Below are 22205 nucleotides of genomic sequence, written 5' to 3'. Positions count from 1 at the left end.
GCTTAACCATCTGAGCCACCCAGGTGCTCCCCACAAAATAATCTTTTTTTCCTCTGTAACAGTTTACGAACTGACAGCGTTAAACCACAGTTTAAAAAAAAAAAATAACAGCAACAAAAACTATGGGTAATGATATTTTCATTTTTAAAATAAAATACGAGGGGATTTCCTATCCCAAACCATCAGCCACATGCATCAAGGTGGATAAAACAGGACCTCTTGCTCTCTGAGTTGATCAGTGTGACATAATTAAGGGGACCTTCCTTACAGTGACACTTGGGATGATTCCTCGCCGGTCTCTTCTACCTCAAGGGGGAACTTAGGGAAAGGACCAGTTTAAGCTGAAGGTAAAGCTGTCAGAGACGTTTTGCCGAAATGAACGTGTAGATGGTTTTGCGATGACAGAGAAATAGATCACATCATTTGGTGAGCTGATATTTTTGACACAACTCTCAGGTCGATGACAAGAAAGGGGAGGTGAGTGCACCGTGGAATGGTGGTTAGTGCCTCTTACTTGTTTTCTCATCGGCTGAGCTCTGTTCACAGGCTTTTGGGTTTCTTTCCTCCAAAGGCACCTAGCACCAAAATGAAGTCATTGCTTTTTAGCACAGCCACCTACTTGTGTATTTACTAATCAGAACGCTGTGCAACACAGAATGGACATAAAACACCGTATCTTGGTGATACTGGCCTTAATAATTTGGCTGGTGAGTTAGGTTTTGTCCCCCAAAGTCACAGAATTGGAATCGGCTGAGGGTCTAAGGCAATCTGAACTTCCTGTTCTTCTGCTGATTTTCAACTCTGTAGATGTAGCAGCACTTGGTCAATGTGTGCTGCATCTAATTCTGTTACTGGAAGATTCTCACATACAAGTGTGTTTTTAAAAGCCCAGCCATAATAAAATAAAATAAAATAGAATAAAATAGAATAAAATAGAATACATAAAATAGAATAGAATAAAATAAAATAAATAAAATAAAATAAATAAAATAAAATAAAATAGAATGAAATAAAATAAAAGCCCAGCCTTTTTATTTACCACCTTTTGAAATTGAGCTACAGTGTTTTGATTTTTAGATTTTACTTTATTTTAGTGATCACTTAAGATTTAAGATGTTTTGATTTTTAGATTTTACTTTATTTAAGTGATCACTTAAGATTTAAGATCTCTTAAGAGAAATACCTCTTGCTGATTTTAATTGCAGAGGACATGAATGACTATCAATTTTTTTTATTTTAATTATGTTTTTGAATTAGATACATAACCACAATGGAATCATCTAAATTAAAAATGGACAGTTACTCAAATATTTGTTAACAGTATAATATGTTCATACAGAGGCGTTGGGCATCTCCGGGGGGGGGGGAATATATATATATATATACCCCCATTATTTTCCTGGTTCAAGTGAAAAATGAAAGAAAATGAAAATTTATCTCAATTAGTGATATGTGTAACGGTTGATTAAACATGCAGCAAAAAGGATCATAGTCAGGTCTTGTCTCTGTTAACATCTCAATTACCTAAAGAATGCATTCAACAAATCTGTGTTTCAAGAACGTAGGTGCTATTCCCAAGGAGGCGTTCCAAACATTTGAGAGGAAAAGAACATGCAACGTGGAGTGAAGTGGAGAGGAAATTAATTAAAACAGAAATTAGAAAAGCAAGCTCCCCAGCTTGCACGGTTGCCATCAGAAACCCAGACATTTTCCAACAAGGAAAGATACTCATTTTGGTTTGATGAAAGCAGGCAGCTTGGGAGTTTCCCAAAGAGACTCTGGGGTGTTAGCTAGAGGGTCGGCTGTGAGCTCACAAAGGTCCTGCCACAGAAACAGGAGGGACGCCTGGGTGGCTCAGTGGTTGAGCATCTGCCTGTGCTCAGGTCGTGACCCCAGGGTCCTGAGATCGAGTCCTGCATGGGGCTCCCTGCAGAGAGCCTGTTTCTCCCTCTGCCTGTGTCTCTGCTTCTCTCTCTGTCTCATGAATAAATAAATAAAATCTTAAAAAAAAAAAAAAGAAACAGGGCTGGAAATACTGAGAGTTTGAGGGGCTCCACAAGAAGCAGGAGATAGTAAGATGAACAGAATGCTTGGGAAAGGATTTTCAAAACATTGTGTCCCTGAGTCAATATATCGCAACCTCTTGAACTACGTTGTTTTTATGGCAGTGGCATATTGGATAAATCCACTCCATTTCTGTGCTAATTATGGAACAGACAGTCATTAAATAATAGAAAGTGCCCATAGCATTTCCTTCTGTAGCTTTAGCAAAGCTGCACCTCAAAGTCCGTGTTCATTTTAGATCCTACTAATTGTAACTCAGTGGTACTAGCAGAGGGAGGGGCTTGCTTGTGCCACACTCCGTAGAAAGTGGTTAGGAAGACATTTAATATAATTCCCATTTTATGAATGAGGAAAGTGAAGGACAGAGGAGTTAGGTTACCTCCCCCGAGGCCCAAGCAAACAAGCACACCTGATCCACAGTGTAAAGATGTCTGAGGCTCAGTGTAGTTCGTGACCAAAATGTAATTCTTCAGTTCAGAGATCAGGAATATTGCTTGTATTTCACCAACCGCTAGGAAACAGCTCCTGTAAATTTAATCCAGAACCCCAGAGTCTTTCCTCTGGAAAGATTTACACCCCTTTCCAGAGGGGTGTAAATTAAAATACTAGAGGACAATTTGGAAAGATTCTCCTTCAGTTGGCTTTTATTTTATTTTGCTTTGTTGGCTATTGTTTTTTTTTTCCCCCAAAAAGAAAAAACTAAAAAAAAAAAACCTAAAAAACTAAAAAGAAATTAAAAAAAAAAAAAAAACTAAAAAACTTAACCAGCTTCTAAAATAATTCCTTTTCTGGGTATTCATGCTATCAGTTTCCTACATGGGAGATTATATGCATATAAACATGATGGATGCAATTGCTTTTTGATATGCTGAAAGTTTTATATTTTTAAATATTTTTTTTTAACTTGGGAGGTGGGGGGTAGAGAGCACGGGCAGGAGGAAGGGCAGAGGGAGAAGCGGACTCCCCACTAAGCAGAAAGCGCCTCATGGGGCTCGATCCCAGGACCCCGCCGGGATCATGAGCTGAGCCCAAGGCAGATGTTTCACCAACTGAGCCACCCAGGCACCCCGATATGCTGAAATTTTTAAAAGGAGAGTTTACCATGATAATCATGATAAATTTACCAGTTGCATTAATATTTAATTTTGCTCAAACAGCTTAGGGAATATATAGTCAGTGATATTGCAGTAGTGTTGCATGGTGATGGATGGTAGCTGCACTCGTGGTGAGCTCAGAATAACACATGGACATGTTAAATCAGTAATCTATACACCTGAATTATGCTCAAATTCTTAAAAATTTATATATAAAATCTCCATATATAAGGTTTCATAAATTATAATGACTTTGCTATGCAAATGGAGTGGCAAGTTGAAAGATCTGTTTTTTTGTTGGGAGTGAGGGTGGCCAGAATTTCTTGAGACGCAAGAGAAATACTTGGATATAGAAGAAATGTGAGCATCCACAGCGCCGAGGCTCCCCTGCAGTCCTTGCGTGACCAAGCAGCCAGATCCTGCAACACCTGGATCGAGGGCGGGCAGGCGATGCCCACAGGCAGGGACGGTCCATGATCCCTGGTCCCGTATGGATGAGAATGACACTCCCCGAAGCAGAAATAGGTTCTTCTGTTAATTAAGAAAGCCAAACCGTGCGGCCTATCCTCAGTGCATGGGAATTTAAAAGACCTAAAATTGGCCAACTATTTTTCATTTGGAACATTTTTAGAGATTGTTTCAGAAGCAAGAAAATACGCTACAGTATATAAACAAACAACTTACCTTAAACATGTGAGCTACGAATCCCCAAAGCTTTAAAATCAGTAACTTTTTAAAATAGTAACTTTTAGAGGTGCCCGGGGGGCTCAGCCAGTGAAACACCCGCCTTTGGCTCAGGTCATGACCCCAGGGTCCTGGGATCGAGTCCCGCTCGGGCTCCCTGCTCAGCGGGGCGTCTGCTTCTCCCTCTGTCTGTGTCCCCGGCTCCTGCACTCTCCCCCCCATCTCAAATAAATAAATAAATAAATCTTAAATAAACAATTAGCATCCCTGGGTGGCTCAGCAGTTTTGCACCTGTCTTTGGACCAGGGTGCGATCCTGGAGTCCTGGGATAGAATCCCACGTCGGGCTCCCGGCATGGAGCCTGCTTCTCCCTCCTCCTGTGTCTCTGCCTCTCTCTCTCTCTGTGTCTATAATTAATTAATAAATAAATAAATAAATAAATCTTTTTTAAAATTAAAAATAAATAAATAAATCTTTTAAAATTAAAAATAAATAAATCTTTTTAAAATTAAAAATAAATAAATCTTTTTAAAATTAAAAATAAATAAATAAACAAATAAGATTCCAAAATATCAAATTATACATAACTTTTGAAACTCCATGATTTTCTAAACATACGGGTAATCTTTTTTTTCTTGTTCTTTGTCCGGAAATCCAGATACTTCTGCGTGTATTTCTTATTTTTTTTTTTTTCTTCTGCATGTATTTCTAAGGAGAGTAAGCAGTCAGTGCTCGGCAGCTCTGAGCATTCTAAACCGAACCTAGGTTTTGTCAGATAATTTCTGGATGCGGAGCGATTCGGCTGTCCTCTTGGGCACCGGGGAGGCACGCCTGTCACCTGGCAGGAGAGACGCGCCCGTGCTGGGCTCCAGCCGTAGGCCGGATAAAGATAAGCAGACACGTCAGCCTGGGACATGATCGCACCACATGATGCGACTGCTCGTGGTTTCGGGGCACGTTTTGGTAGAGCCTGAATGGAGTTAACAGAAGAGCAGGATTTCTATGGGACGAGCGCTGTGTGTTAGTACAGGCCAGAGAGGAGGCCTCGCCCGGTGAGCCGAGCACCTGGAAACGAGTCACGACCCTGAGCTTGGCCCTCAGGTGTTTATCCTGCTGCTTCCCTTGCTAAGTCACAGTCCACCTGGTCGGTCCGCGTGAAAGCGTTGCCCAGGTGCCCCAGTGCCAGGGCGGTCACACCTCCTCGGTGTCTGATCGTCCCCAAAGGTAAGAGGCGGGAGAGAGACCTTCTAGTCCCACTTGTTCGTTTTACAGAGAAGGAAACCCTTAGTTGTTCTACAGACGTGGACCAAAGTCCTTTTAAAGCTCAGCTTCATGGAGACTCATGAAATATGGCTTTTGAACATCACTGCGCCCACAGATGAAATATTGAACTGGTACAAAAGCTGCTCCCTGCTGGCGACGGGTACTCTGGGATGCGTAATGTACCCTTCCCGGTCACCGGGGCATCGTTCAGAGCAGTGGAGGCGCTGATTCACGGCGCGGTGCCCGCGCGACTGTCTCCCTGCAAGAACATGACATTGTTTTATCCCTCATTTCAGTGAATCTTTGAGATTGATTCTACTCACACAACTCTGACACTCAAAAGCAAACACAATGTCATAAATATTCAGTTTATTACATTTTTTTTTGTCTTTGTATGACTCAGCCCCTTTATCATTTTTTTTTCCCCCAGATAGATACACATTAAACCTTGAACATCTGTAGTATACAGTTTGGAGATAATAAATTCGAAAATTGCATCTCTTAAGGGTATAATTACTTGACTAAATTGGTATGCCGTTTGATAAATATTTGCTCTGTGAAAAGAAATCATTTGTTCGGGAGCTTCATTGGCGACTGGTATACGCTGTTTTTATGACTTTGCATCCTGAGCGCGAGCCAGAGGAATTGTGTTTACACTGGCACACGGTGTAATCTACCCGAACAGAAAGGAAAATAATAGTTTTAGAATGTCTGAGAGTGAGTTCGGGAAGGAAGAAACAATGAGCAAACAGAACCAAGAAAATCTATAATCATTAGAGTCATAATAAAAGTAGTAACGACGCGGTATTCATTTCCTGTGGCAAATGTAACAAAATACCACCAACCGGGCGGCTTAGAGCGGGCAAGTGTGTTTTCTCACGGGTCTGGAGACTCGAAGGCCAAAGTCAGCGTCACGAGGCCCAGCCCGGGGGTCGGCGGAGCCACGCTCCCACCACGAGCTCCTGGAGGGGATCCGTCCTGTGCCTCCCCCAGATCCTGGAGGCTGCCGGCATTCCTTGGTTCATGGCCACATCCCTCCAGGGTCAGCCTGCGTCCCCATGTCCCATCTGGTGTCGGCATGACGGCTCACGCCACATGCCTCTTAGGAGGTTACTGGTGATGGCCTTTAGGGTCTCCGACGTGATCCGGGATGACCTGCCCGTCACAGGGCCCCTCCTATAAACCACGACTCTGAAGACTCTGCTTCCATATCAGGTTATGTTCCCTGGTTCCCGGGATTGGGATCGGGTATCTTTGGGGGACCACGTCGGAGCCTGCCACCGAGGGGAGCCAGCTGGCGGAGTTAGCGTAGGACAGCCACAGTCTCCCTTTAGGACCGCAGAGCGCGTGGCTGTGGACGTGCCCTGAATGGCACCTGGGAGGGAGGAGCTGGATTCCATCCGTCCTCACTCTCTGCTTCCCTTCTGACCCTCCCCAATCCCTGCCTCGATGCAGAGAGGGGCGACCACACTGCAAAGTTTGCGCGGGCCATCTCCTGCCCCCAAACGTACCACGCCGACCGAGGCATTAATTTGTAGGCTCCCGAGTGCCCCTCATGCTCCTAGCATGAAGATTCTCCTTGTCCTCACAGAGAGAAAACACTAGAAATCGGTAGACTCTACTGGAAAAGTCAGATCGGTCTTGCACCCAAAACTTAACGCCTGGCGCATGTGCTAAGCAGATCCCCTACCACGAGTTCCCTGCGGTCGGATAGTCCAAAAGGCCGCTGAGCCGGGCGCTCCGCATGCCCTGGGGGTGACTGTTAGTTTTTGACTTCGGAGGAAATTCGGAAGGACTGGACGGACGGACTGTGTTCCCGTGGAAATCTGCTGCAGAGCTGTGCACGGCGAGAGCTGGTGCTGCCCTACGCACGTGGTTCACACCTAGGGCCTCCCGGCCACAGAAGGAGAGAGGAGCTGCCCACCTGCTCTTGGAGCCCCCAGACCAGAGCCTCGTCCCTAGCATTACCCCAGGTCCCCAGTACAGCCCCACCTCTCTCCACACAGGTGTACCTCACCTGCGCAGGGGTGCGGTGTCCCAGGCCCTGACCATCCCTCCTCTAGTCCCTCGGCCACACTGTCCACATCTGCAGAGCTAGTCTTGTGGGTTCATTTCATTTTAGGGGGTGGATGTCCATATAGGTGAACCCTATGCCGGGAACTATTACCTGTGGAACCGTTGCCAGCTCTTGCTCTCACGTGGACGAAGAAACTGTCAAACCCGTGAGACCACAAGGGAGTGCCTCTGGATTCATGAGGATGGTTTTCCAAAGTAGGTGAGAGGAGACACTTGGCTTGTGCCAGGCACCCATGAAAGCCTGTGGCTTGTTCTTTCATGTCATCCTGGATGGCCTCCCGGGGAGCTCAGCGACGGGCCACAGGGGGCCACACCCCCCCGCCAGAACCCATCCCTGTAACCCCAGTACGTTGTCTCCCAAGCCTTGTGGGATTTGGGCACAGCATTGGCTTTACCCTGGAAAACGGCAGAGGAGCCTGGATCGTGAAGGCCTCCCTGGGCCTGCTACACGTGGAAGACCCTCAAGAAAGTCCTCGCTCCCCTTTACAACTGCATCTGAATCCTCCTCACTTTGTAGGATTTTTTTTTTTAAGATTTTATTTATTTATTTGAAAGAGAAAAAGAGAGAAGAGAAGAGCACGAGCAAGGGGCAGGTGAGAGGGAGAGGCAGACGCCCCGCTGACCAGGGAGCCCGACGCAGGACTCGATCCCAGGACCCTGAGATCATGACCTGATCCGAGGGTGGATGCTTCACCCGCTGAGCCCCCCCAGGCGTCCCTCACTTTGTGGCTTTTAACCAAGGGTCGTGAAATGTGTAAACAGATATTTTAGGTCGTGTCATAACTTAAAAGCAATAACGAGACCTCCGCGGTCCAACTGTGAACAGCATGAGGGGCTGCTCTCCATTGTGTTTGTCCCAAGAATGTGTCAAGGTCAAGGGCTCCCCGGGAACGCCCGCGGCCTCACGCATCTGCAAATCGACCCAGCTGACGTCATCTTGCTTTCGTCATAACCACATCCACCCTGAGCCACCGAAGCTGATTCACCCCCACTCAGAACCAGCCCTGGACATCAGGGCTCTGCGAACATCCTCCTGGGGGTTCTAAGTAGCACCGTCCCCGTCGACGCAAGGGACATGGTAGCAAGACGGTGGGCAAGGCCAAGACAAGCAAATTGGCAAAACAATCCTGCCGTACAGTCACCGGTTGAGAATTTTTTTTTTAAATTTTTAAAAAATTTTTATTTATTTATGATAGTCACAGAGAGAGAGAGAGAGAGAGGCAGAGACACAGGCAGAGGGAGAAGCAGGCTCCATGCACCAGGAGCCTGACGTGGGATTCGATCCCGGGTCTCCAGGATCGCGCCCTGGGCCAAAGGCAGGCGCTAAACCACTGCGCCACCCAGGGATCCCCGGTTGAGAATTATTAACTATTTTTACGCCCGTGGCAGCTGGTTTTTTTTTTTTTTTTTTTTTGGCAGCTGGTTTTTAATGCATTTAACGTATAATGTGCAAACCCTACATAATTTATGGTTTCTATGTGGCTACGTCATACCGAAACCCAACCAGAGCCAAAATCACTGACCTCACTTCAAACCGTACCTGATGTGACTTTTTCATTATTTAGAGATCTTTAAAAGTTCACGTAAGAAAGTTTGTGGTTTCGTTTTCATTATTTTTAGAAGATTTTTAGTTAATTGATTCGTGAGAGACACAGAGAGAGAGAGGCAGAGACACAGGCAGAGGGAGAAGCAGGCCCCATGTAGGACTCAATCCCAGGACCCCGGGGTCATGCCCTGAGCCGAGGGCAGGTGCTCAACCCCTGAGCCACCTGGGTGCCCCTTGTTTTCCTTTTTTAATTTTTAGCAATATAGAAAATATGCTCAAGAGAGAGAGAGTTAATTCAGAAGTTTTCTAACTACCATTGCATGGGGGGAAGTTAATTAAAGAAAAACTTTTATTGACCGGATGCCCTTAATCTTCTCTTATCAAATGCGATCTCGCACTGGAGCGGAAGTGCACGGACCCTTTCCGTAAAGGACTTGCGGGTCAGTATTTTGGGGTCTCTGTAGGGCCTCGGCTCCGCTGCGGTCACACATAAGCAGGCGCAGACTGTCCCTAAGCAAATGAAAATGCCGATATTCCAGCAGAACGTCATCAATGGGGCCCGACACCCGCAGTTCGCATCGTGTTCGCGTGTCACAAAATAGTATTTCCTGTGTCCTTCGCTGGCATCCGATTTCCTCTCCCCGACCCCACACCCCACACCCACACCCCAAATCCATCAGCAGATACGCGTCTGTGTGCTAGAACCCCTGCGCCCTGCTAGCACCTGTTCCCCAGGGCCGTCTCCCAAACGACCGTGAGCGCCCCCGGGACCTCCCCAGCCACCCAGTTCCGGCAAAGCGTCTTGAGAACCACTTTCAGGCCAGGAATCCGAGGATGTCCTGCGCGCCTGCTGCCATCTTGGGCGAGTAGCGAAGCACTTGAGACTGTGTCCTCCTCTGCGGACAGGGCAGTCATCCGCGACTCGTGGCTTGAGGCGAGCAACCCTTGACTGATGGTCCCGGGTAAGGAGCCACAACCAGCGCTGTCCCTGTCGTTGCCACTCCCCCCAGACGGGCTGCCGTTAAGATAAAACCCAAGTGCCTTGCCTCTTGGGCCTCGGGTAGCCTCCCTGATGCCCCCAGCCTCCCTGCCTCCCCCAGCCTCCCTGACCTCCCTCCCCCCCCAGATCTCTCTGCCTCCCCCCCAGCCTCCCTGACCTCCCTCCCCCCCCAGACCTCTCTGCCTCCCCCCCAGCCTCCCTGTCTCCTCCCCCTGGCCTCCATGTCCCCCCAGCCTCCCTGCCACCCCCCCACCTATCCCCCACCTCCTTGCATCTCCCCGGCCTCCCTGCCTCCCCCCAGACTCCCTGCCTCCTCCAGTCCCCTGGCCTCCCTGTCTCCTCCTCCTAGCCTCCATGTGCCCCCTGCCTCCCTGCATCTTCCTGGCCCCCGGCCTCCCTGCCTCCCTCCAACCTCCATGTCCTCCCAGCCTCCCTCCAGCCTCCCCATTCACCCCTGGCCTCCATGCCCTCCCCGGCCTCCCTGCCTCCCTCGGCCTCCCTGTCTCCCCCGGCCTCCCTGTCTCCCCATGGCCTCCCTGTCTCCCCCCGGCCTCCCTGCCTCCTCCCAGCCTCCCTGCCTCCTCCCACCTCCCTGACCTCCCTGGGCCTCCCTGCCTCCCCCTCAGCCTCCCTGTCTCCTCCCCCTGGCCTCCATACCCCCCCTGGACTCCCTGCCACCACCCCCGCCTCTCCCCCGCCTCCCTGCATCTCTCTGGCCTCCCTGCCTCCTCCCAGCCTCCCTGCCTCCTCCGGCCCCCTGGCCTCCCTGCCCACCCCAGGACTCCCTGCCTCACCTCCCAGCCTCCCTGCCTCCCCGCCTCCCCTCCACCTCCCTGCCACCCCCCAGCCTCCTTGTCTCCCCACTGTCTCCCTGCCTCCTCCTGCCTCCCTGACCTCCCTGCCCCCACCAGAGCCTCCCGGCCTCTCCCCCCACCTCCCTGCCTCCCCCCAGCCTCCCTGTCTCCTCCTCCTAGCCTCCATGCGCCCCCAGCCTCCCTGCCTCCCCCCCACCTCCCCCCTGCCTCTCTGCATCTTCCTGGCCCCCAGCCTCCCTGCCTCCCTCCAACCTCCATGTCCTCCCAGCCTCCCTGCCTCCCTCCAACCTCCATGTCCTCCCAGCCTCCCTGCCTCCCTCCAGCCTCTCCATTCCCCCCCAGCCTCCATACCCCCCCTCCTCCCTGGCCTCCCTGCCTCCCCCGGCTCGCCGCAGCTCTGAAGCAGAGTGTTATCCCTCAGCCAGGCCCCCCTCGTCTGTTTCCCCGAGCACGTGGGGCTCCCCAGGATCCTCAGCGCCTCCCCACTGCTCTTCTGAGAACTGGCTTCTCAGCTTAAACATCGCTTCCTCAGAGAAGCCTTCCCCGACCAATCATTCCCCACAAACTCATACCCCGTTTGGCCATAGACGTCCGCCTGCTTGTTTCCTTATCCTAACCTCCACGGCGGACAGTTTGTTCACAAGTTCATTCAGTTCCCTCATCCCCACTAGCCTGTGGCCTCCATGGCCCCGAGCAAGCGTGGCCTTCATCCACGAGCCAGGAATGAAGCAAAGGGAAGCTCAGAGCCACCTGCCGATTGTGTGGAATTCTGCTGCACGCGTGTCGCCCCAGCGGGGTCTGGATTCAGGGTCCCCGGGCGAGGCATTCTTCTGTCCTTTGTTCGGCAGAAAGCTGCGCGACCTTCCTCCTGAGCGGCAAGGGCGTTTAAAGACTTTATGACCGTTGTCTAAATTGTCACTTAAAATATACGTCAGGGGCACCTGGGTGGCCCATCGGGTGAGGCATCTGCCTTCCCCTCGGGTCATGATCTCAGGGTCCCGGGATCGAACCCCGAGTCGGGTCCCTGCCCAGCAGGGAGTCTGCTGCCCCCTCTCTCCACTCATGCGTGCGCGCTTTCTGTCTCTGTCTCCCTCAAATAAATAAATAAAATCTTTAAAAAAATTAAAAAATAAATAAAATAAATAAAATAAATAAATAAAATAAAAAAATAAAATAAAATAAAATAAAATAATAAAAAAATACCTGTCAGAAAAAAATCTAGCAACAAGTCCACCCATCGCTGCCTGCAGGCTGGTGTGGCGATCTCGTCTTCCTCGAGTCCTTCGCCCCCGGGAGCGCGGGTCTCCGTGGCACCGTCGGGTACTCGAGGAACATTCACCGCGTGTGGCCCCGTTGCTGTGCCGAGAACCCCCGAGCCGGTCGGGCTTGTGTTTCCTGCTACACTTTAAAGAGAAAGAAGCAGCTGTCCCCAAAATAAGTCATCGGAGATTCTGTGTCTTGAGGTTCGCAGATCGTGGGTTGGGGTGGGCGTGCGTGTAGGCGCCGTCTGGACAGCGGCCCCTGGAGGAATCGACACAGACGTTGAGAAACATGCACGGGCTTGGGCTCTTGGGGTCTTGGGTCTTGGGGTCTCCTCTGCTCAGTGTGCTCACTGAGGCCGGGAGGGGCACAGACGTGTCTTCGGGAAGACCTTCCATTCTGTTTGTCCGAAGGAAAGCATTTCTGTGCATCAGAGGTGACGTCTCCATCACCCGAGGACCCAGCACACTCAGAGACGTCTGCCGTTCAGAGAACAGTGGTTTTACATACAAGACATACTTTTACACGGAAAACAAAGAAGTTTTTGAGTTTCAAGTACCCAGGTATTAATTCAACCTCTGCTGGGAGCCCGACGTTATGTAAGACACGATGATGCGTGAGAGTGGCCCAGGCCCACCCGCCCCCCACCCGAATTCTCTTCTGGTGACCGGTCGTCGTAGCCTTTTCTTTCCGTTTTTGTTGCATTTCTGGTTGGGGGGGAGGGGAGCAAAACGTCCTGACGTTTCATGGTTTTCAGGGCAGGGTTGACCGCAAACAAAATTAGCAAGACCTCCATGGTCGCCCGCGTCTGTGGTTTCATAAACAGTCTGTTCTGGGCTTTGGATCTGTCCAGCCAAACGTTGTCCCTTCTTTGCAAAAAACACTCCTCGACTCACAGGATCGGTGCAAGTCTTAGCTGCGTCTTAGTGAAGATGGGAGAAAAGTCTGCAAAGTCTGCCTAAGGAAACGTCTATTTTAATGCAGCAGCCGCGCGCTTGTATGAAATCTTAGGGGGAGCCAGTTCTTAGGGGAGATGGGCACAGGCTGGCTCATCAGGTTCCTCCTCGTGGGACGGGGTGGCCACGGGGCCCAGCTAGGCCTTGTATGGCCGTCTGGTTTCCAGGCACAGAGCTCTCCCCACAGGGAGGGGCGGACACCCTGACTTGTCTGAGCAGAGGCCGCGGAGTAGAGGCAGGTCCTCTGGAAGGTTCAACTTCCGTGTAAATGTTACATGGCTCAGTTATTTAAAAAAAAAAAAAAAAAAAAAAAAAAGACTAAAGATACACACACTCAAACCCCTGGTGCTCACTAGTAACGCTCTCCAGATGTTTTAAAAAGGAAAAATAAAATTGTATCTCATACGTTCACAAGAAATGGCTTTTCAGAAAATAGATTTGCATGTTTAGGAAAGAGAATAACGAAGGACAAGGATCAAGGCATGGATTGAATTCGGTGCCCACCTGAGATCCGTATGGAACCAGCCCCTTCGGCTCGAAGCCCCACAGGCAGAGGGCACGGTCCTGTGTGTAGACCCCCTCAGTCCCGTGGGGGTTCCCATGCTGGGAGGCCCACAGCACCCCGCTGGCCTCCCCAAGCCCCGCTCTGCAAATGAGTGTGGCTGTGCGCACAGCCGACATCCCAGGGCCCCAAGTGCTGGAGGGGCGTCGAGGAGGTCAGCACCCCGCTGGGGGGAAAGTGGTGGGAGAGACCCTAGTGCCACCCCCCCCCCCATCCTCCTTCACAGCAAACCCTGTAGCAGCAGGTGTAATGGTAAACATCAGGCCAGGGCGGTTTACAGGTGCGAACTTCGAAATTACGTGAAGAGGGAGGTCTGGGGAGTCCCCAGCTTTCCCTAACACCCCATTTGTTCGCCTACGAGACTGAGCTCACACACACACACACACACACACACACACCCCCTCAGGGGTGGGGGCAAGATTAAGAGAGCGTGTCCGTGAAGCGCTCTGTGCTGCAGCCGTGCATGCAGTTAAGTGTGACAAATGTTAGAAATTATTTTCATTGGCTACACAACAGCAACTATAGACAGAGAAAGTGAAAGTCTTTTTAATGCTCAAAAAAGAGTTCCAAGGCGACCCCGACCCCCGAGAAACACCCCGTGTTTGGGCAGCCGGGCCTCCAGGCCCACGTGCTCCAGGAGGTCCATTCTGAGGTCAGCAGGGAGCCTGGGAGCAGGTGCCTAGGAGGCCTTTCGCTGGGGGAACCATCCCCACTGGCAAAGCAGAATGGTTTGTACCCGCCGGGGTCGTTCTGGATATCATTGTGCTTACTAGTCATAGGATCTCGCGTGTCTGGGGGCGTTTCTGCTCTCTTGGGTATGATTTTTATGTGAAAAGGTTCATATCCTAAACAGTCAATCCGGTGAGAGCACGTCCTGAAGGCCACGGCCTCGATGCAGGGTCTGATCCTGAAGCCGAGCCCCGGGAGCGGGCGGTCCCACGGGGCAGGGCCCACGGGCTCCTGGGCGGCCGGGGAGGCAGAGGAGGACGCAGGCCTGGCGCGGGCCTCGCTCTGGGCACAAATTCACGCACCAGAGCCACGAAACGAGCTGCGGGAAATCTTCAATCGTGAATTTGGGCAGATGACCTTACAGTACGAGATCGGTTCGAGGGAATTAGTTAATTTTTTTAAAGGTTTTATTTATTCATAGAGACCCAGAGAGAGAGAGGCGGAGACTCAGGCAGAGGGAGAAGCAGGCTCCATGCAGGGACCCCGATGCGAGACTTGATCCCAGGACCCCGGGGTCACGGCCTGGGCTGAAGGTGGTGCTAACCTGCTGAGCGCCCCCCCACCCGGGCTGCCCAAGTTCGAGGGAATTAAAGAATATATTGAAATAGGTTTTTGTAACACAACTGGTGCTCACGGTCTCCCTGAGAATAGCAGCAGCCGCACAAGGAGGCAGGCGACAAGGTGCATGACAATAGCTGGGGACCCGAAAGCTACCCCTGCCGCTGGGGGAATTGAGCATCTTCAGGGTGCACCGTGTGCGGGAAAGAATCCCGGAGCTACAAGCCTCAGCTTTTAGGCAAACCTTGTGCGTCTGCGTCCTCTGGTGGCCGTTTGGAGAGTTGAGCTGTCCTGGAGTTCAGGCTCCCGCAGTGGCAGAGAGCAAGCGGGCCCCATGGCAGCTTAGGAAGGAAAGGACCCCCCTGCCCCCCGCCCAAAATAAAAGGGAAGGGGCCTGTACCTCCTCGAGCCTGAGGGTCTTCCCTGCAGCCTCAGCCTGGCACGGCCAGAAAAGAGCCAGCTGACTTTGGAGATTCAGCAGGCTGCGTCTAAGAATGCCAAAGAACCGTCGGTTTGGAAGCCTAGCTGTCCATGGGTCATGGGTCATTCTGGAATGTCTGTTGGCAGACCCAATTTTTTTTTTCTTTTTTTTTTTTAGTTTTTACAAGTAGCCTTCTTTTATTTTTATTTTTATTTTTTTATTTTTATTTTTATTTTCATTTTTATTTTCATTTTCATTTTTATTATTTTTATTTTATTTTTATTTTTATTTTATTTTTATTTTTTTTATTTATTGGAGTTCAATTTGCCAACATTTAGCATAACACCCAATGTTCATCCCGCCCAGTGCCCCCCTCAGTGCCCTTCACCTGGTCACCCCAACCCCCTGCCCACCTCCCCTTCCACCACCCCTTGTTCATTTCCCAGAGTTAGGGGTCTTCTAACATGGCCTTACCAGGCTCAGGTTGGACGCCTGGATTTCGGTCCCGCCGGAAGGGCTCGCACAGGAGACCCAGATGACCCAGCCTCAGAGGCTGCAAGGGCTAGAGCCCTAGCAGCCAGGCTCCTGGGGGCCTGGGAGCACTGGGGGAACCAGCCACCAAAACGCCCAGGAAATAACGACACTGCCATTTCACATGGTTTTTGTTTTTTTTTTTTCTTCAAAATCCTCGAAATCAAACTGGCCTGGCAGAGAGTGGAGGAGCATCGCTACGAAGTTTTCACGCAACGGTCCTAGGTGGATAAAACAGCCACATTAGAAAAACATCTGTTTATGGAGATTGAGATCGTCTCTTGTGACCTCTTTACCTTTCTGCATTAGTTTAGCCCCAGAGTTAGGTGCGATTCATAAAGCCCGGTCGGCCGAGCACCTCACATGGGTTTTTATTCCTACTCCCAATGTGGCTGCAGTTGGATACGCGGTTCTGAGGCCACTTCCTCCACGGCCCCTGGAGAGAACTGCGCCCTGGGCCTCTCTGTGATGGTAGATGTGATATTATTTTCAGATCGTTTTGCAGTCCTGCGGAGAAGCAATGCTCACGAGGTCTCTACACGTTCAATATAGTTTCATTTAAACCCCGCGACTCTGTAAGTCATTATGCAAACCCTTCTAGAAACCCTTCAGCCTTTCGCACATGGAGGCTTGCTTTTTCTGGGCAGACAATTCCTTTTAACGAGTGAGTGAGTTCAGATGCTGCGCCAAAGTGAATTTAATAGCCTGGAGATCCTGTTTCACTTTCTGAGTGAACAGATCCTATAAATTGCATTCTGTGTGCCATTCCACTTCCTGTCCTCAGCGACGGGGATGCAGAAAAACAGCTGGTGTGTGGGAACCGCTCAGAGCCTGGTTTCTCAAACCACAGGTCATGGAAGGGTGGTTATGTAGGCTCTGTTTCTCTTTCTTCCAAAATAGTACCCAAGGCTCTTCTGACCCCGCGTCCTTCCACCTCTGAATCGTCAGCCTACTGGGGAGTAAGTTTATCCCACTTCCTTTTGTTGTATTTATTTTTAACTGGAGAGGGATAAATTTGCATCCTGGGAGAGGCTAGAGTTCTCTCAAGGGACCTGCTAGGTGAAATTATGTATTTTTAAAAATGTATTTATGTAATTACGTTTATCACATTTGTGACATTTACATTTGCATCAGTGATATACAAATCTATGTAAATTCATTTGATATGAAATGTTATGTTAATTTTAAGTATATACACATATACATTTATATATATGTGTGTGTGTATATAAATCTGAATTCTCTTGGCTAGGAGGTTGGCATCCATTGAGTCTCATCGTCTAAGGCCTACAGCAAACCACATCACTCTGATTTTTTGTTTTATTTTAACTATTTTATTTTATTTTATTTTATTTTATTTTAACCCTACCCCCAAATGGTATAGAGAGAGATTTAGTCACTCAGTATGGATTAATAGAAACAGGCAGGCATTTACCTAGGTGTACAATGGCTCAAACACCAGGAATTAATAAACATGCTTCCTGTGATACCAGATGGAACAAGGTGGAAATGCGTTCTAACCTTCTAGTGCCAGCTCTTCTCGTCGGCTTGAGGCAATGGATGCACAGGTGCCACCTGGGAAGTACACCTGGCCTGTCAGCCTCATGGATGGCACCAAACCAATCGCAAGGGCTGCTTCTCTCATGACCACCCTGCAGGCCCTTCTCTTCCTCTTTGACTCTGTAGTTGCAATTTGCATGAACAGAATGTTACTCTGCCTCTTGTTTCAGTGTTTTCCTTTAAGAAATTCATGGCTTAAAAAAAATAAGTTATTTTTCATAAGAACGGGATGAACTAGGGATACTTAACAGCTGGCCCCCATCAGATGGCCCGCTCTTTCCCCTGGCGTGGAGATCACAAGCACAGGCTATGGAGAAATACCAAACCCAAGTAGTTCTCATTAAAAAAAAAAAAAAAAAGACAGCAGAAAGATCACGCAGGAATTATTAGATGTTTTTTAGGCTTCCAATTTCCTGGTTCGTTTTAGTTTGATTTTGTCTCTAGAGTTTGGGTTTGTTTTGTTTTGCTTTGTTGTGCTCTAAGGTGTGCTCTGGTCTAACTAATTCCTTTTTGACCGAGCACGGAATACTCAAGTGTGTGAATAACTGCAATACAAAATCTTGGGTCTTCACCTAAATACAAATCTTAACTTCCAAGCAACCTTCTTCTCTTGTATTTTATAATTCTACATGCATTAGTCTTGAAAATACTTGCCTTGTAACAATGTCTCTGGATTCTTGAATTTTAAAAATTGAAGAGATTGGGATGCTTTTTCAAGGTATAATTTCCCTTCGGCCCTTTCTAAGTAGTTGAAGAGTAAAGAGGCCATTCTCACTTTCAGGTCTTTCCACGAAATTCAGTTGATCTTTAAGAGTCTTAACATTAATTAATATTTTGAAGCAAGCCTTTTAACCAAAATATAGTTTAATGCTAATAATTCTATTTCCCACAAGCCTCTTGAGCAAAGTATAAGAGATAATATTACCTGCCTGTGTTCAGCAACAATAAAAATGCAGAAGTCAGGGAAGCTATGCCTAAAAGGCAAATGATTGCATTATCTATTTAAAAATGAAGCAGAAAAGGAAAAAGAAGGAAAGAAGCATGTCCTCTTACGGGATTTTGTTTCCATGGTGAGCTTTTCTGTAAGGAATACTTCCTGTGTTCACATTGGGAGTAAGCGGCTCATCAAATGTTGACATATTCGTGTGAATAGATGTTAAGCGTGGAGGCTTTAATTAGCCATGTGCAACACATTTGCAAGCTTACGAGAATTGGAAAAGTCATGGGAAAATAAAATAAAGAAATTAACTGAAAAGAATGACGGTGATTTGGACAATTAGGAAATGTAATTAGACAGTATTTTCCTTAAGATTACAAACTGCCTGCACGAGCCTTCAATAGTCCTTCGAGTTTAAAATGCCCTGACTGATAATCTAGAGTAGGACCAGGCATGACCAATGAGGTAGGAGATAAATGTTAATAACAAATAATCCCAACATCTTACTTTTCATCTCTGCTTGTTACCCTCTCCCAGGTAGCTTTTTTCCAGGGTTGCTAACCAACCACACCACAGACTGATTTTCCCCACTGCCTACCAGTGAGCAGCTTAGAGTCTTCTAGGACCCATTAGAGGAAAGGAAATGGAGCTGAGAGGAACCCAAATAACCCCCTCACTGGCTAGTGGGGTGTTGAGTAACCAAGAATTGGCAGAAAAACACCTTCTTATTTGTTACTTTTTGTTGGTGGTGTTCACCCAAGTGACTTTATACATGAATACTCAGGACCCAAGGAAGTTGCTGCTTCTGACCCTCATTACTGTGAACTGGGCATATTTATGACCTTCCGAGAGCAAACGATACCATGTGTCCTAAAATCTTGCAAGTGAAAGGGGGAAGGAGAGGAAAAAAAAAAAAAACAACAAGATAAACATGTATTTCCTATTCAATTTTCTGAAATAATTTAGTACATTCCCTTGGAGAAAAAGAAAGGTTAAAAGTTGGAAGGTCATCTTTAAGTCCTATGTCCCCAGATCACATGTTGGTATAAACAAATTAGCAGAACAAACACCAATTTCCTGGGATCCCTTCCAGGAACCAGATAAAAAAAAGTGACATTTGTTCCTCCAAACTGCAGAACACAGTCCAGAAGCCTGGGTCTCGTGTTCAGGGTCTTTGAGCATGTGGTCCTCAGCCCGTCCAGCTACATTGCTGGGCCAGTTGTTTCCTGAGTGTTTTTTAGTGGTTTTTGGAAGGCAGATGTCATCCTCAAGCTGTCATAGATTCCACTCTGCGAGCTGTCTGCATTTTATTTACACCTTTTTTTTTTAAGCTTTTTTTCTGATTCAGCTTTATAGCCAGTCACCTACACTGCTTCCCATCGCTGCATGAACCTCATAGTATCCATGTGAACACCCTCCTTTCTCCCAAACTTTGCCTTGTGTCTAGTCTACCCTAGTGTAGGGCATCAGCTGTTGATCGAGCAGAATTAGCCTCTCATATCCAGAGCCTTGTGTATTATGACCACAGAACCCAACCTGAACCTGGGATACTGATCCCATTGTATTGAAATTGGTCACGAGTTATTTTCAACCGACACCCCCATAATTACCTCCTAAAGCAAACATAGGCATACACTCAGTGAGTGCGGAGGTGCCACATAAATGACTCATGGAGATCACCTCTTCTCTGCAGGCACTGGCTTGAATTACCTCTCTCTCCCTGAAGATGAACATTTTGCAGAATGAGAAGGCGAGAGAGAGTTGAGACTGGTTTCAGGGTTACGAGAACTATTGACACATTTCCATTAATTAGCTATTTGTCAGGGGTATCATTGGTTTCCCTTATCAGGAGCAAACGCCACCTCTCTGTGTGGCGTGCAAGGCCCTCTGTGAGCTGGTGCACAAACTACTTATTTTCATTGCCACCTTCACATGAAGTTTAACCACCTGTTTTCCTAGTTCTGTGGATGTGGGATCCTTTCACTTTTCTCCATCAAATGCTTCCCCAACCATTCTTGGCATGCAATTCTTCCTTGGTCCAATGGCCAAATCCCCAATGATTCCTTTTTTGTTTGTTTGAACTATACCTTTTTTTAAATAATAAATTTATTTTTTTATTGGTGTTCAATTTGCCAACATACAGAATAACACCCAGTGCTTATCCCGTCAAATGCCCCCCTCAGTGCCCACCACCCAGTCACCCCCACCCCCCGCCCTCCTCCCCTTCCACCACCCCTAGTTCGTTTCCCAGAGTTAGGAGTTTTCCATGTTCTGTCTCCCTTTCTGATATTTCCGACCCATTTCTTCTCCCTTCCCCTTTATTCCCTTTCACTATTATTTATATTCCCCAAATGAATGAGACCATATAATGTTTGTCCTTCTCCAATTGACTTACTTCACTCAGCATCATACCCTCCAGTTCCATCCACATCGAAGCAAATGGTGGGTATTTGTCATTTCTAATGGCTGAGAAATATTCCATTGTATACAGAGACCACAGCTTCTTTATCCATCATCTTTCGATGGACACCGAGGCTCCTTCCACAGTTTGGCTATTGTGGACATTGCTGCTAGAAACACCTGGGTGCAGGTGTCCCGGTGTTTCATTGCATCTGTATCTTTTCCCCAATGATTCCTATTCAAGTATCTCTTCCACCACATAATGCCAGGGGTAGATGAGTGCTGTGGAGGGAAGAGCAGACGGGGAGTGACAAAAGTGCCATGGTGGACCAGATGTTTAAAGATGGGAAGGAAGTGACACTCCAGGAGGGACCAGGACATGTCCAGGGAGCAATGCCATCCTCTGAGGGCAGAAGTGCAGTGTGAACAGAAAGAAGCCCAAGGGTAAGAATGGTCTCGGCATGTTTCAGGATCTCCAAGGAGGCTGACAGGGCTGGAGTATAGTGAGCCAGGGGCAAGATGAGGTGGGAAAGGTAGAGGAAGGTCATACAGAACCTGGTAGACCACAGAGGGAATTTTTATAATTTTATTATAAACACTGAGTCCACTGAAGAGCTCATGGTACAAAAATGACCTGGTCTGCTTTGTGATTTTTAAGAGTCCATTTGACTCTTTGGGTAGGACAAAGTGACAGTTCTAGAATGGAAGCGATCAGGCCAATTAGGAGGCTAATGTCATCATCCAGGTCAGAGACTAATGTGGTTTGTAGTATGGTTGTGGCAGTGGAGGAGACGGAAGTGATCGGTTTGGGGCCCTTTTCTGAAGGACATTGACTATATTTGCTGATAAATGAATATGAGGTTGAGGGGAAGAGAGGAATCAAGGAAGACGTTGTTGGTTTGGTCTGATTTGGTGAGTGATGATGTGTGCTGAGACGGCTCAGTTGTGGGCTGGCAGGGGTGGGGTGGTGGTGGCTTCGGCAGGAATCAAAAGTTGGGTTCGGGTGGATGTTACGTTCTCCCAACGAGCTAGGGAGATGCACGTGGCGTCACTCTCCATTACCGCCCACAAAATGCTCGATGATCTTCCTTTGTAAGTTGATTATTGCACAGTCCTTGGAGACTGGTTCTAAACTGGGACCACGCTAAGGTTGTAAAATCCCCTCTAAATTAAAGACCGCTTTAGAGATTTTAATAATTCTTTGATCTTCACCGTGAAGAAGACTCCTTACCCACCTTCACCATTAGACTCAAGTTGCTTTATTTCCAGTCCCTCCCACACACAAGCATCCGGTGTTTCTTGAATGTATGGGGTCACAAGTAGAACTCGATGAGGGGTCCCTGTCACACCTGAAGACGGAACCCTTCAAAGTAGTTGTGATGACTGTTGGGGAAGGGAAGAAAGCAGATACACCTCTGAAAGCGAATCTTCTAAAACTGTGCACTCCTCCCCGCTAATAAACTTGTCTGTCTTCCCTCCTTCCAACGTATCATTCACATTGTCCCCAGGGATGAGGAGAAATCGTGTCTCTCTCAGGCTGTTGATTTAGACTTATCATCCCTGTTCTTGTTTGCTGCTTTGGTTCATAGGAGAGCATTAAGGAACTGGGACAGAGAATCAAGGATGGGAGACATGTCACCGGGAGACAGTCCACGTTACCGTGGTTACACAACTTTAGCAAGTTTCCATTGTGTTGTTTAACAGTCCTCAAAGTCTGAAATGCAATGTAAAAGGTACATAGCAGGGCTA

The 22205-nt window shown here is 48.2% G+C and overlaps 1 protein-coding gene across 7 annotated transcripts in view; it reads left to right on the top strand.

Moving 5' to 3' along the window:
- PRKG1 (protein kinase cGMP-dependent 1) overlaps positions 1–22205 on the top strand; it is a 1199334-nt gene that overhangs the window by 1102658 nt on the left and 74471 nt on the right. The window lies entirely within an intron of this gene.

The sequence above is a fragment of the Canis lupus genome, chromosome 26 (assembly GCF_003254725.2).
Source record: "Canis lupus dingo isolate Sandy chromosome 26, ASM325472v2, whole genome shotgun sequence".
In the NCBI taxonomy this organism is placed as follows: Eukaryota; Metazoa; Chordata; class Mammalia; order Carnivora; family Canidae; genus Canis; species Canis lupus.
Note: the sequence above shows the minus strand (reverse complement) of the source record. Positions and strands in the feature narration are given on the sequence as shown.